The sequence below is a fragment of the Mobula hypostoma genome, chromosome 20 (genome assembly GCF_963921235.1).
Source record: "Mobula hypostoma chromosome 20, sMobHyp1.1, whole genome shotgun sequence".
In the NCBI taxonomy this organism is placed as follows: Eukaryota; Metazoa; Chordata; class Chondrichthyes; order Myliobatiformes; family Myliobatidae; genus Mobula; species Mobula hypostoma.
Window position 1 is genome coordinate 52,368,077 of NC_086116.1, and position 16,482 is coordinate 52,384,558.

The following is a 16,482-nucleotide window of genomic DNA, read 5'->3' on the forward strand; positions in this document are numbered from 1 at the left end:
AGCCAACAACAGTGCTGTCATCAGCGTACTTAAAAATGGCAATTGGAGCAGTGCTTCGCCTCAGTCAGATGTATAAAGAGAGTAGTACAGGAGGCCAGGCGCACAGCCTTGGGATGCACCTGTGCTGATATAATTTTGGAGGAGATGTTGCTGCTAATATGACCAGACTCAGGTTTACAAGTGAGGAAACTGAGAAGATATTGAGCCCTAGGCCTTGCATTTTATTGATTAGTTTTGAGAAAATGCTAGTATTGACCACCAAGCTATAGTCAATGAAGAGTATCCTGATGTATGCATCTTCACTGACCAGATGTTCCAGGATTCAGTGAGGAGACAATGCAATGGCATTTGCTGTTGACCCGTTATAACAAGAGGCAAATTGGAACACATCCAAGTTACATCTCAGACAGGATTTGATGTATTTCATCTCCAGCCTCTGAATGCTCTTCATCACGGTGGATGTAAGTGCTACTGGATGATAGTCATTGAGGTAGGTTACCACGTTCTTCTTTGGCTTCGGCATAATTGAAGCCTGATTGAAGTAGCAACCTGCTGAAGTGAGAGATTAAAGATATTATTGAACACTCCAGCCAGTTGATCAGCACAGTTCTTCATTACCAACCAGGTACCCTATCTGGGCCAGATGCATTCCATAGGTTCACTCTCCTGAAGGACACTCTTATGTCAGCTTCAGTGACCGAAATCATACTGTCAATGAGCTCCGTGGGATTTTGTGAAGGTGCCTTCAAAGCAAGCTTAAAAGGCATTGGTCAACTGGGAACAAACCCTGCTGTTATCTACTGTATGTCACTTGGTTTCACTTTGTTGAAGATAGCAACTAAGTCCTGCCAAAACACTTGAGCATCTATCAATGATTCAAGTTTAGTCCAGAATTGCATGTTAGATGCCTTTCTGGAGGTTGTAGCTGGACCTCTTCTATTTTACTTGCTTGCCAGACCTGAATGCCACTGGCCCAACCATCAGCAAATTGCAGATCTCATGGTGCATCCAGGGATTCTACTTGGGGAAGATATAATGATTTTGTGATTGCGGGCACACTCATCTCTGACAATAACATCTGTGACAACCGTGACATATTCATTCAGATCCTCTGCTGTGTCTGTGAACCTGGCCTAACTACTCCATAATTACTCTTCTGCCTCCTGGACCACCTCTTGTCTTCCTTACCTCTGGAGTCCTGCTCTTTTGCCTCTGCCTGTGTGCAGCCAGATGATCACATTTCATGAAATACGGTCTAGGGATTGAACTATCAGCATTCCCTATTGTAGTATAACAGAGGTTGAATGTTTTGGGAGCCCTTGTACTACAGGTGACATATTGATGATTATTGTGTAGAACGTCCTTCAAACAAGCCTCACTGAAGTCCACAGCAATGATTGGCAAGGTGTCGGGCTTTTGGTGATTGCGATGTCAATACATCGAGTGCTTGCTTAACATCAGCCTTTGGTGGTATGTAAACTGTGGTCAGGATCATGGAGCAGAAATCTGTCAGGAAGCAGAATGGTTGGCACTTAATCATTTGATGTTCAAGGTTGGGGAACAAGACTGTGACAAAACCGCTATATCAAGCATAATGAAAAGTTTGTCATGAAACACAAAACCCAACCTTTTGCCTTCTTTGAATCAGCAGTCCAGTCTGCCTGGTCTGTTGAGAAACCTTCACATCTTACTGATGTATCCAATGTATCTGAGGTCGGCCATATCTCTGTAAAACACAGAACACAACAATCTCTCATTTCCCTTTAATGCAGCTATCTTGCCATTAGATCCTCAGTCTTGTTTTCCAGTGACTTGTTTTGGGAAGTCATGAGTCTGCGGTTTAAGAAAGGCTCTACAAGTAAACCAGGAAATATGAAGCTGGTGAGCCTATCGTCAGTAGTGGGGAAGTTATTGGAAGGTATTTTAAGGGAGTGGATATATGAGTGTTTGGATCATCATCGCAGATGAAGTGTAATGTATGGATCTATTATTTTAGAGCAATGACTCCCCTTATCACGACGTATGGAGTGTTGACTATGCATGCGTATTGATCTGTTGTCTCCACATGTACATTTCTCTTTCTTTTTCGCTGCAGTGTGAATACACCAGTTACAGCCATCTTCCACATGCATGCTTTTATTTTTAGTTACTATGTAGTTGTATAGACACAACAACTTAACAACAAGTACGAACCTGACTGTCAGAAAATGTCACCAACTGCACAGTTATGAGATGATTATGGAATGAGACAGTGAGAGGAAAGAGTTAAGCAGTATAGATAAAGCTGTCAAAGACCTTAATGAAGGGACACGTGAGTATACAGTGCACAGTGAAAGATGCACAACTAGCAAAGTTGAAGTGAAAATAATGTGGCAATGCCTTTAGTCAGGAAAGTTGACAAATTGGATAGTGCTGATGAAAACTGGGAGTTGCATATGGAGAGGGTTGAACTGTATTGTAATTCGACCAACGTGGATAAGGAAATGAAAGACCCCACTCATCTTAGCGTAATGGGTGCTAGAGTGTGCAAACTCTTATATCACTTTGTAACCCCTGAAAAGCCAGAATGCAAGATGTTTGACTAAATAGTTACAATTTTACAAAACCACTTGAGCCCTGAACCACTGGTAAGAGTTGAGAGATTTTGTTTTTACCAAAGTAACCAGTCAAAGGATGAAAGCTTTTTTGAATACATTGCAGAACTGCACAATCTTCCCAATACTGTGACTTCAGAGATGGACTTTCTGGTGCATTAAGGGGCAGGCTTGTATGTGGCAGGCTTAGTCAAAACACTCAAAAAATGCTACTGTCAGAAAGAGACCTAACCTTAGAACGGACATTGATCATTGCAATATCATGAGATATTGCAGCAAAGGAAGGAGCAGAAATGCAAAATAGGAGTTTAAAATGTGAAATGCATGAAATTTCCCTGAATAAGGCAGAAAGCCAAAATGTTATTGATGTGAGAAACAAATCCTGCCATGATGCAAATGACTGTTGGTTCAAAGAAGAAGTCTGCAGAAAGTGTCACAAACAAAGTCACATAGACAATGTGCAAGGCAGAGAAAAAGTACAACCGAGTGAAACGTTTCAAACACAAAACTAAGCAAATGCATAAAGTGACTGAATGTGAAACAGAGAGTCTGACAAAGGTGAGATGTCAAGCCTAGAATCACGTCGTATTACTGAAGAAGATCACAGCAGATGTGTCCAGTGTAAAACTGAAAATGGAGCTGGATAGAGGCTCAGCATTGTTGATAATTTCAGACTACAGCAGACTGTTTTCTAAGCTACCATGAGAGGAGATCGCAGAGATGTTAAAGACTTGGATAGGTGAATAAGTGTCTCCCCAAGGCAAATTGAAAATGAATGTAACCTATGGAAGCCAAACACAGCAGTAAGATGCAATTGTTATTTCTGATCATGCTCCTTTAAATTTAATATTTGATTTGAAAGATGTTGTTTCTACAAGACCATCTTGGTGTTTTCCGGAACATTTGTTACGAAGTTCAGATTTTGTTGAGTTTATTGAAACTCAGATAGAAGAGTTTTTTCTCTTTAATAATACAGGAAACTTCAAAAGGTTAGTAATTTGGGATACGTTAAAAGCTTATTTACGTGGACAGATTATTTCTTATTTAGCTAAGTTGAAGAAACAGACGAAAATAGAATTAGATAAAATTGCTAAACAAATTAAAGAATTAGATAATTTCAACGCAATCTTTCTAAACGTTGAATTGTTTAAAAGAAGAGTGGAACTACAATCACAATATAATTTATTATTAACTTATCCTATTGAAGGATATTTGCTTAAATTAAAAAGTCAGTTTTATATTTTTGGGGATAAAAGTAATAGGCTATTAGCTTCCCAACTAAGGGCTGCTAAAGCTAAAAGACAAATTTTAAAGATTCGTAAAGATAATGGAGATATAGTAAGTAATTAAGAAGATATTAATAATATCTTTCAGGATTTTTATTCTGATCTTTATAAATCTCAGTTTCCAGCAGATCCATCTAAAATGAAAGCTTTTTTATATAGGATTAAATAAACTCAAATTACTGCTGAAGATCAACAGACCCTTGATGCTCCAATTGTTGAGCATGTAATTCAGAAAGCTATATGGTCAATGCAATCAGGTAAAGCTCCTGGACTCGATGGTTATTTGAAAAATTACTTTCTCCATACCTTCTGGAAATATTTCATGAATCTTTTGAGAGAGGTAATTTACCCTCTTCTTTTTATGAAGCTTCTGTTTCTTTAATCCTTAAGAAAGATAAAGATCCTACTGAATGCTCATCTTATAGACCTATTTTGCTATTAAATGTGGATGCTAAAGTTCTTTCCAAGATAATAGCTAACCGTTTGGAAAACATTTTATCTAAAATTATCTCTATGGATAAAGCAGGCTTTATTAGAGGCCGTTACTCTTTTTCTAATGTTTGGAGATTGATGAATATTATATATTCAACATTAACCAAAACACCCCATTGTGTTATTTCTCTGGATGCAGAAAAGGCATTTGATAGAGTTGAAAGGACTTATTTGTTTAATGTATTAGAGAGATTTGGCTTTAGTAATAATTTTAATAAGTGGATTCAAATGATCTATACCGTCATTACTAATAATCTTAGGTCTCCCTTTTTTTAACTTTCACCAGGTACTCGACAAGGGTGTCCATTAAGTCCTTTATTATTTAATCTTGCATTGGAGCCTTTGGCTATAACAATTCATGAAGATAAAAAATATTCATGATATTTCTATAAATGGGACCATACATAAGGTTTATCTTTATACAGATGATCTTTTGGTTTATATCTCGAATCCTGAAGAATCTATTCCTAATCTTTTGGAATTATTAAATGATTTTGGAAAATTTTCAGGATATAAACTTAATTTAAATAAAACTGAATTGTTCCCTTTAAACGTTCCTGTTTTTATATATAAGGATATTCCATTTAGAATTGTGACTTCTTTTAAATATTTGGGTATTATCATTACAAAAAAATATAAGGACCTTTATAAAGCTAATGTAGTTCCTTTATTGGACTCTATGAAACAATTATTTTCTAGATGGAATCCTCCTACACTTTCCTTAATAGGTCGTATTCATGCCGTGAAAATGATGATTTTACCTAGATTTTTATATATTTTTCAAAATATACCTATCTTTCTAACCAAAAAATTTTTTGATCAAATTGATTCTATTATTTTGTCCTTTATTTGGAATAATAAAAAACCAAGAGTTAATAAGTTTCATTTACAAAAATCTAAAAAAGGAGGTGGACTCACGCTACCTAATTTAAGATTGTATTATTGGGCTGTTAATATTCGACAATTATTTTTTGGTTATATTTGCTCAATAAGAACCAAAAACCAGCTTGGATTGATTTAGAATTTAAAGATATTAATCAATTTTATTTAACTTCACTATTAGGAGTTCCATTACCTTTACAACTTGCTAAAATTTCCTATTTAAATTTCTACCCTGTTATTAAACAGTCCTTACGGATTTGGTTTCAGTTTCGCAACTCTTTTAATTTCAAACAATTCAAATTGTCTAGTCCTGTATTTCGAAATTTGCTATTTAAACCCTCAATTACTGATCCCATCTTTCTTTTATGGAGAAATAAGGGGATTTGTTCTTTTGCAGATTTATTTAGTGATGGTCAATTGATGTGTTTTGAAGAGTTAATTAGTAAATATTCTCTCTCTTACACACATTTCTTGCAATATTTACAGGTTAGACATTTTTTTACAAAAATATGTTTCTACGTTTCCATATATGCAAGAATCTGATTTGTTGGACACTATTTTGAATATGAATCCCTTAGTGAGAGGCTCCATTGGTAGAATTTATAATTTATTTTTACTACTAAAAGATAACCTCTCACTAAAGATTAAGTAAGATTGGGAGAGAGAACTTAATATGACTTTTGTTAATGAAGATTGGTCGCGAGTTCTGAAAATGGTTAATTCTTCTTCGATATGTGCCAATCATTGTTTAATTCAGTTTAAGATTGTTCATCGTTATTATTTAACAAAGGAGAGGCTATCCAAAATATTCCCTAATATAGATAAATATTGTGATAGGTGCAAAAATGAAGTAGCTACTTTGTCACATATGTTCTGGTCATGTCCCTCATTGAAATCTTTTTGGAAATCTTTATTTTCTACAACTTCTAAAGCTTTGAAAATTAATTTACAAGCTAATACATTGACTGTTCTATTTGGAATAGTTCCGAATCATATTCAGGGTATTTCATTTTCAAACCAACATGTAATTGCATTCGTTACATTGTTGGCAAGAAGAGCTATTTTATTGAAGTGGAAAGATACCTCTGCTCCTACACTAACTCAATGGTTTTCCCAAGTAACGTTATGTCTTAGTTTGGAAAAAATTAGAAGTAGAACTTTTGATCCCCGATTTGATTTTGAGAGAAGGTGGGGCAATTTTGCTTAATATTATCATTTAATTCGAATCAATTTACATGGTTTCCTTCCAATTTTATGTTATATAAATGTGATTTGGTCGTTGTTGTTTTCCTTTTCTTTTTTATTTATATATATATATAAATGATTGTAAGATGTATTGCTTTGCGAGTTGGTTCCTAATGGGTTTTTTTTCTCTTTTTTTGTTTTATAGTTAGTGGGTTTTTTTTTAGTTAGCTGGGGTTCTCTCTTTTCCTTTATAATTTTTTTCATTAGCATGTATGTTTTATTTTCTTCAGCTTTATTAATTATATATATACTAATTTGTTGAATTTTTGTATTTTAAAGCTGTAGAAGTTTATGTATTAATAAAAAGATTTAAAAATGAAATGAAATGGAAGCCAGCCACAGCAGTTAGAGCGGTATGTGTTGAAAAGCGGAGGGCCAGCACTTTTCCGATGTGAATGATTCTCCTATCATTTCGGATCTCCCCCTCCCCCTCCTACTTTCAAATCTCTTACTATCTATTCTTTCCATTAGTCCTGACGAAGGGTCTCAGCCCGAAACGTCGACTGTACCTCTTCCTGTAGATGCTGCCTGGCCTGCTGCATTCACCAGCATTTTTGTGTGTGTTGCTTGAAATTCCAGCATCTGCAGATTTCCTCATGTTTGCTTTGAACAGGAATTTCTAGTTTTATCAACAACACATCTTAGCTGTTACAGAGAAAACCAAACAATGGACCTGCTCAAGGAAGAATGTGAGTTCCACACGGACACGTGTCAACAATCTGACATGTACCTCAATTTTATTAAAATTCACCAACTTTCCTTTAACCCATTCTACATACTACTACTCTAAACCATTCACATTTTGGTTCTGATAAACTGTTGGCGATTTCAGTGGGACACCCCTTGATAATGGAATAATATTTCTCCATTTCAGTATTCTCTCCGCCCCTGCATGTACCTTTGATCATTCACCAAATCTGTTCACCCTCTTTCAGCCCTCCCCATCACCCCCATGCCTCACTCACTTTCTCTGCCCTTCACCCCACTTTCTCTCCAGTGTGAAACTTATTCTACACAGTACCAGTGCATATTTATTCGTACTTTCTCATGTCTCCTTGTGCAAATGCTGTGTAACTGGCAATAATTGCATCATTTTAATTTCATATTTACAACATCTGAAAATTTTTCCTTCTGAATAAGGGTTAGCTTTGTATTCTTTTTTCCAGGAGTTGCTAATGTCTTCTTGTCCCCATGATAAATGCATCAGTCTTTGGTGCTGATAAATGAATGGTAATGCCCACAGGACAAACAGGGGTCAAGTTCCCGTCTCCTTCAAACCTGCACCATCATGCCTCCAATCAAGAACCTATCTTTGATCCTTACTATAAGTGAATCCATTGTTCCACAAAACTGATACCCAATAAGAATAACTGTGATGGGTGGATGCTGCAACTATTTGTTTTTGCTTGAACAAATGGACCAAGACTTGGTAGTTCCTCCGAGACTCATTTTATTGTTAATACAGAGAAGAAAATAGAGAGTTGTGAGAAATGCTTTATATCAAACACTACCTACACCACTAATAGATAGGGCTAACTTAAGCAACCCCTAGTAGTCTACACCGCTGTGTATACTTAGCAATGTCTGCGTAGTCCCTGAAGCAGGCAATCGACCATGGACTGGCTAGGGTGGAGGTCCCTGGTGTCAGTTCAGCTGCTCGGCCCGAAGGTGGGACCCAGGCGAGTGGTCTGCCCAAGAAAGAACTTTCCCTCCTTTATAGCACTATCGCCACCTCCCAGTCCAGCTGGAAGGGGCTAGGCATCCAATCCGACGCTTACACGACCCTAACCTGGGCCAATCCAAGTCCTGGCCACGTATTAAGCCAATATACATCCTCCATACCTGCAGGTAACATGGTCGGGTGACCTGTAACATCTGGCCTTTGCCCCCTTCAGTGACAATACATCCTGTTAATCTTACAACCAAACTATGTAAAAAAACATTCTTTAGAGAGAAGGTGATAACTACTTTTACACAAATCAGCACATCTAGCGTGCTCTCAGGCATGTTATTCGGTAGACCAGAGTCACATATTGTTCTCCCCTTATCTAGTATCAAGGGTCAATCTGCCCAACAACATAACAGGCCTACAAATTCGTAATTATTAATCATTTCCCTGCGTGCCAATTTTCATACCCACATATTGCACCCATACACCATACACTTACCTATACACTCCACCCCCTGACTCTGGTATAGCGGATCACGGACATCTGAAAGTAATTACTGCAGCACACATTGGCTTAAGCACATGCACAATAACTACTATAATGACTATTATTATTATGATCAGGGTCACCCATTGCAGTATCTTAAGACTGATTCCCCCTAACGTGTTACAAACGTAGATAACCAAGGTAAGGATCATTTTAGTCACGTCATATAAGGGCAAAGACCACCCTTCGAACACAGTGGCTTGGCGTATCCATTTTATCAGAATCTGTATTATACTTGGGTCAACGACATGTTCCCCAACAACTGTATCCGAGGTAGTGGTGGGGACTATAGTCATCCTAAAGTGTTTATTAAATGCACGCCAAGCCCATTCTTCTTTAGCCATGAAGGGTGTTTGGATAATGGGGGTCCCTCCCAATGCATGCAGTGGTCCCACTGAACACACCCAACACTTTGATACATTCAATCGTACAGCATATTCATAACTCATTCTCACAAACATGCTCGATACTATCATCAATGTCCTCAATCCTTCGATGCGGTCGCACTGTCCAGACCTCCTCAGTCCATATCCGTCGATGAAGAAGGACAGCAGAGGGAATCCGTGACTCCGGACCGCGACCCATGGACCGAAGGTGTTTTCTTCGCGCCTTAGACAGAGCATCTGTATCCCTCATTGAATTGGGAAATCCCCTATATTGATTGCGTAAGGTTCCACTTTCTTTTATGATTGGTTGGGGAGGGGTTCCAAGCTCGGACCCCAGGGTCTTCCCCTGAAGTGCATCTAATAGAGCAGTGTATCATAGCAGCGTTCCAGCCATCGGTCTGAAACACACAAGAAAACATTAGTTCTAGTTCCGAGCTGTCAGCTGTTCGGAATTCAAACATTGCAATTCCTCCCATCCTTCCATAGTGATCCACAGAGTGTTGCCCTGCGCGGGGGCTATTCCCCCCTTCTGTCGTTCCCCTCTTGGCCCTGTCACCCATACCTTACTAGCTACCTCACTTACCTCACTCGTGGGAACCCCTCTAAAATACCCTCTAAAGCCACAGGATAGGTCTGAATCAAATGGGATTCCCCCGTTTGTGGTCGATTGTTCAGAACGTTTACTGCTTGTTGCAGCACTGACTGCCATCCCTTCATAGTGTGGATGGGGATCATCAATCGAATCTGCTGCTTCAGAAGTCCATTTAATCGTTCAATCAAGCCAGCTGCTTGGGGGTAATAAGGTATACGGTGGACCCAATAAATACCTTGCTCTTTCGCCCAAATCTGAATCTTCAACCTGAGCCTGAGGCTCTGGAGGGTTCCTGTGCTGTGGAAGACATCCTGCCTCGTCTCTGTGCTGAAGATGCCGCACCCCAGTGGCCTCAATGACTACAGACCGGTGGCATTGACCTCCCACATCATGAAGACCCTGGAGAGACTTGTTCTGGAGCTGCTCCTGCCTATGGTCAGGCCACACTTAGATCCCCTCCAGTTCTCCTACCAGCCCCGACTAGGAGTTGAGGATGCCAACGTCTACCTGCTGAACCGTGTCTACGCCCACCTGGACAAGCCAACGAGCACTGTGAGGGTCATGTTTATTGACTTCTCCAGTGCGTTCAACACCATCCGCCCTGCTCTGCTGGGGGAGAAGCTGACAGCGATGCAGGCGGATGCTTTCCTGGTGTCATGGATTCTTGATTACCTGACTGGTAGACCACAGTACGTGTGCTTGCAACACTGTGTGTCCGACAGAGTGATCAGCAGCACTGGAGTTCCACAGGGGACTGTCTTGTCTCTCTTTCTCTTCACCATTTACACCTCGGACTTCAACTACTGCACAGAATCTTGTCAACTTCAGAAGTTTTCTGATGACTCTGCCATAGTTGGATGCATCAGCAAGGGAGATGAGGCTGAGTACAGGGCTACGGTAGGAAACTTTGTCACATTGTGTGAGCAGAATTATCTACAGCTTAATGTGAAAAAGACTAAGGAGCTGGTGGTAGACTTGAGGATAGCTAAGGTACCGGCGACCCCTGTTTCCATCTAGGGGGTCAGTGTGGACATGGTGGAGGATTACAAATACCTGGGGATACGAATTGACAATAAACTGGACTGGTCAAAGAACACCGAGGCTGTCTACAAGAAGGGTCAGAGCCGTCTTTATTTCCTGAGGAGACTGAGGTCCTTTAACATCTGCCGGACAATGCTGAGGATATTCTACGAGTCTGTGGTGGCCAGTGCAATCATGTTTGCTGTTGTGTGCTGGGGCAGCAGGCTGAAGGTAGCAGACACCAACAGAATCAACAAACTCATTTGTAAGGCCAGTGATGTTGTGGGGATGGAACTGGACTCTCTGACGGTGGTGTCTGAAAAGAGGATGCTGTCCAAGTTGCATGCCATCTTGGACAATGTCTCCCATCCACTACATAATGTACTGGTTGGGCATAGGAGTACATTCAGCCAGAGACTCATTCCACCGAGATGCAACACAGAGCGTCATAGGAAGTCATTCCTGCCTGTGGCCATCAAACTTTACAACCCCTCCCTTGGAGGGTCAGACACCCTGAGCCAATAGGCTGGCCCTGGACTTATTTCCTGGCATAATTTACATATTACTATTTAACTATTTATGCTTTTAGTGCTATTTAATTATTTATGGTGCAACTGTAACGAAAACCAATCTCCCCCGGGATCAATAAAGTATGACTATGACTATGTCTTGCCCTGTAAAATGGGATCCATCATCTGACTGTATTTCCTCGGGTGTGCCATAATGTAACATCAGGTATTCTACCCCTTAAATGGTAGATTCCGGATTGGCACTAGGAAAGAATCTGGCCAACAGGAATCCAGAATAAGTGTCCACCACTGTCAACACATATTTATCATTCTTATGTGGGGGCAGGGTTCCAATGTAATCAATCTGCCATACTGTAGCCGGTATGGAGCCTCTATTAATATGGGCGAAAGGTCCACGTGGGACAGATCGAGGCTTGATTTGCTGGCAAATAGGGCACTCTGACACAATTCTCTGACAATCATCCACGTCAAATATATCCCAATGTCTCGTTCCCACTCTTGCGTCTCCTCCTCCCCGAGATGGCCGGACTGTTCGTTGTCCCATCTAACTAGAGGCACAGTAAAAGCAGATACCGCAGCCAATCCGTCTACTTGATTATTGTAGAGCGTCGTAGGGCTAATGTCCTTTTGGTGAGCATTCACATGATACACATAAATGCTGTGCCCTTGCACCTCCTGCCATATCTGTCGCCAATATTCCTTGCCTCAGATAGGTTTATTATGAACTGTCCACTGGTGCATCTGCCAACTCACGATCCAGATAGCTATTCCATTAGCCACTGCCCACGAGTCCGTACATATTCTAGTTTCCTTGGTGGGGAGTGAAAAGGGCAGGGTAACCGCTACAAGTTCCGCCGGCTGACTGGATCCGCCCACTCCTTCTTGTATTAACTGAGTATCGTCCGAGGGTCGCAGAGCAGCGGCCTTCCACCGTTGGTGCCCTGACACCCAACGGCTTCAGCCGTCCGTAAGCCAGGCACTAGCCTTCTCATCCGATGTCAATCCCTCGTACGGCCAGCCCCATCAAATGGGGGAGGGTTCGAGAGGGGGAACCGCCTTCTCTTCCTCGGTTCCAGCTGTCATAGGTAATCTGGCTACCTATTCATGAAGACGGCTGACTCTATCGGATCCTTTAGCGGCCCGGTCCTGTATATACCATTTCCACTTCACTATGGACGACTGCTGTGCACGCCCCTGTCTCACCTTCGTATCTGGGGCGAGTCCCCAGGACATAATAGGCAAATCATGTCGCAACACCGTGGGGTCCGATCCCGTGATGGACTCTGTTTCCACCAGGGCCCAGTAACAAGCCAGGAGCTGTCGTTTGAATGGAGTATTTCGTTCAGCAGCCTCCAGCATAGTGCGTGACCAGAACCCTCGGTGCACCCTCCTTCTGCAGTTGCCACAGACTCCCATATGGCTACGTTATCTTGAACAGACATCTGTAATTCATACGGGGCTCCCGGGACCCAAGGTGAAAGGAGAAGAGCCTGTTCAACTGCCCTTATGGCCTGCTCAAATGCCTCCTTTTGTTCATCTCCCCATGTGAATTTGCACTTCTTACGAGTGACAGCGTACAATGGTTTCAGTAGCAGAGTCAAATGGGGAATATGTCTTCTCCAATATCCCAATAACCCCACAAAGTGCTGAGCTTCTTGCTTATTAGTGGGGGCAGCTGTGGCTTGTATTTTATTTCGTACCTTTTCCGGTATAATCCTCTTCCCAGCATGCCAGTGTCATGGTCCAGTCCATTGTTCCTGATTCCAGGTTTTCTGGGTTTCCCTTTTTTCTGTTGGTGCTCTAATTGAGGCAACTGATTCACAATTTGGGCTGGCTACATAAATAGCTCCTTGGTTCAGCTTCAGTTGCGCTGGTCATAGGAGCATGTGGGCTTGGGGGGGGGGTTTGCGGAGAGGAGATTGAGTATGTGTTGGAAGCAATGGGTTGAGACAGCTGACTGGAAAATGGCGGAGAGAGAGAACATCAAGGAAAGAGCCAAGCTGTTGAAGGAAGTTTTTGGTGAGAGATGGAGGTTGGTGGGAAAGAGGAACGGAATGGAAAGGGGAAGAAAAGAAAGCAAAGGTACGGGATATCAAACTCTGAGGAGTCAGAGGATGATCAAAACAGGACAGCAAAACAATGGAAAGAAGATGAGATTAAAGCAACTAAGTGAAGACGTCTTTTGGTGATTGGAACCCGATTCGTTTGACGAAGATGCTCAATAAAATTATAGGTGAAATTAAAAGAGCAAAGAATTTATGAAATGGATTGCTATTAGTGATTTGTCGGAATAGGGCTCAGCAAGGCAAAGTGGTAAGATTAAGCAAAATAGACGGCAAAGGAGTACAATGCTCAATACCCAACAATAGAAAGTGGACTAGAGGAGTTATTTCGGGGATACCAACAAAAGTTACTATGGATGAGATTAAACAGAACATAAAAGGAGCAAAAATTATTGAGGCCAAACGTTTGAAATTTACAAGAAACAGGAAGAAGTGTGATAGTTTATCGGTAATGATTAACTTTGATGAAGAGAGATTGCCGACTAACATTTACTTAGCGTATATGTGTTATGTGGTTAGAATATATATACTACCGCCTTTAAGATGCTATAAATATCAGAATTTCGGGCACATTGCAGTGGTCTGCAGAGGAAAACAAAGATGTGGGAGATGCACTGGAGAACATGAATATGGGAAATGTGAAGTGGGAGCTAGGCTGAAATGCTGCAGTTGTGGTGAGGAACACAGCGCAGCTTATCGAGGGTGCATTTATAGCAAGAAGGTGGCTGAGATACAATATGTAAAAGTAACTCAAGGAATCAGCTATGCAGAGGCAGTCAAAGAATTTGCTGAAAAAAAGGCTGTCAAGCAAACAAATGCAGGGAATAATAAACTGGTGAATTGTGAGGGCTGTAATATGAAAAATAAAGATACACTATTAATGAGGAGAAAGGATTTCGTACTTTTTATGGTGGATGCAATTAATTGTTCAGCACAAACAGGCAAAAGAACTGAGAAAATTAAAATTATCGTCAAGTCTGCAGAAAAGTATCTTGGTATTAAAGGGATTAGGTGGGAAGAAGTCAAAGAAACGCTAAATGGAGGAACCAACAGTTCACAGGCAGGGGAGTTGGAATCTTAATGGCAGTATATTTATCGCAAATGGTCAAGAATTTAAGAAATGTTTCAGAACTTAAGGAAAATCCTCAGATTTTATGGTTGAAGCCCAGGGTAAATGTGTAGAATTCCAACAACAAATAGAAGTACCCAACAAGAACAATGGTGAGTTGGAAAGAGATTGGAAAATGGAGGAAATTATTACAAGGATACAAGAGGAAAAGGAATTTGTTGCAAAGTGAATTATCTACATTCAGATTATAAAATGAAAAATTGGAAGCAAATGAAGAACTCCGAGGTCTCAGAAAACAACTGCAGGCTGCGATCCAAGAAAAGGAAAACCTGGAAAAGCCGGTAGACTTGGAAAAACAGCAATTTTAAAAGTATAACGTGTGATAATTACTATTCTTTAACAAGACGATTTTAGTCTTACCAGTGATGTAGATGAAATTAATATAATTGAGGTAATGCAACTACATGAAAACATGACAAAATTAGCGAAGAATAGCAGTTTGCGGCATTGCGGCAATAAGCATTCATGAGGAATTGCAACTACAGGGTGATACTAATAGAGAACTGCAGGCTGAACTAGATTATCTAAAGTAGAGAACTCCAGAACATATTTGGTTGGAACACCAGCAGTCTAGCAGGTGGTGGTAATGCACTGAAAAACTGGTTGCCAACCGCCATAAAAGAAGAAGAAGAAGCTTCAGCTGCTGGTTTGTTCCTGTCCAAACCCCCTTTCTGAATCACCTTCTCTACCCCTTCCTCCTGAGGTCTTGCTTTGCAAACAGCGTCTGGAGCCTTGCCTTGCCTTGCCTGAAGCCAGGCCTTGCCTGCAACCCTCACCTGCACCACTGTCAAGTTCAACTGCCGGAGCAAGATAAGGAAGTGTCTATCGTTGTTTTGAACTGTCTCTCTGTGTCCACGCATTCGCTAGGTAGGTTCGGCCGTTTGCCACTACCTTTTGTTGGGAACTGTCTCTCTGTGTTCTGTGTACGAGTCCCAGCCCTATGTCCTGTTCCATAGGAGGGGTCCTGACTCTGTGTAGAGGCCCAGCCCCAAGTCCTGTTCCCAAGGAGGGGTCCCGGCTCTGTGTTCCTGTCTCTCCCAAAACCAAGGCTCTGTGTTCCTGTCTCTCCCAAGACCAAGGCTCTGTGCTCCTGTCTCTCCCAAGACCAAGGCTCTGTGCTCCTGTAGCCTCACCCAGTCCTGTACCCCAAGACCACATCAACTCTTTGCCACTGGCTCGGAGTCCGAACCCATGCCTCGTCATGTCCTTGCCTCGAGGAACCCATGCCTCATCATGTCCTCGCCTCGAGGAACCCATGTCTCGTCATGTCCTCGCCTCGAGGATCCCAAGCCTCATCATGTCCTTGCCTCGAGGAACCCAAGCCTCATCATGTCCTCACCTCGAGGAACCCAAGCCACGAAGAACCAAAGCCTTGTCATATTCTTGCCTCGAGGATCCCCAGCCTCATGTCCTCGCCTCGAGGAACCCGAGCCACGAAGAACCCAAGCCTTGACATGTTCTTGCCTCGAAGAAACCAAGCGACGAAGAACCCAAGCCTCGAGGAAGCCAAACCATGTCCAGTCCTGTAGCCACATCATGTCCTCGCCTAGGTCCGGGATCCGAGCCCTAGTCAAGACCCAAGTTCTGGGTCCTTATCCAGTCTCTGGCTCAGAGTCCAAACCCAAGCCTCGTCATGTCCTCCCTGTGAGGATCCCAAGCCTCGCCATGTCCTCGACGCGAGGAACCCAAGCCTCGTCATGTCCACGCCGCGAGGAACCCAAGCCTCGTCATGTCTCGCCTTGAGGAACCCAAGCTATGAAGAACCCAAGCCACGAAGAACCCAAGCCTCCTCATGTCCTCGCCTCGAGGAAGCCAAGCCTCGAGGAACCCAAACCATGACCAGTCCTGTAGCCACATCATGTTCTCGCCTAGTTCCGGGATCCGAGTCTCAGTCAAGACCCAGGTTCTGGGTCCTTGTCCAGTCTCTGGCTCGGATTCCAAACCCAAGCCTGGTCACGTCCTTGCCCCGAGGAACCCAAGCCTGGTCACGTCCTCGCCCCGAGGAACCCAAGCCTGGTCGCCTCCTCGCCCCGAGGAACCCAAGCCA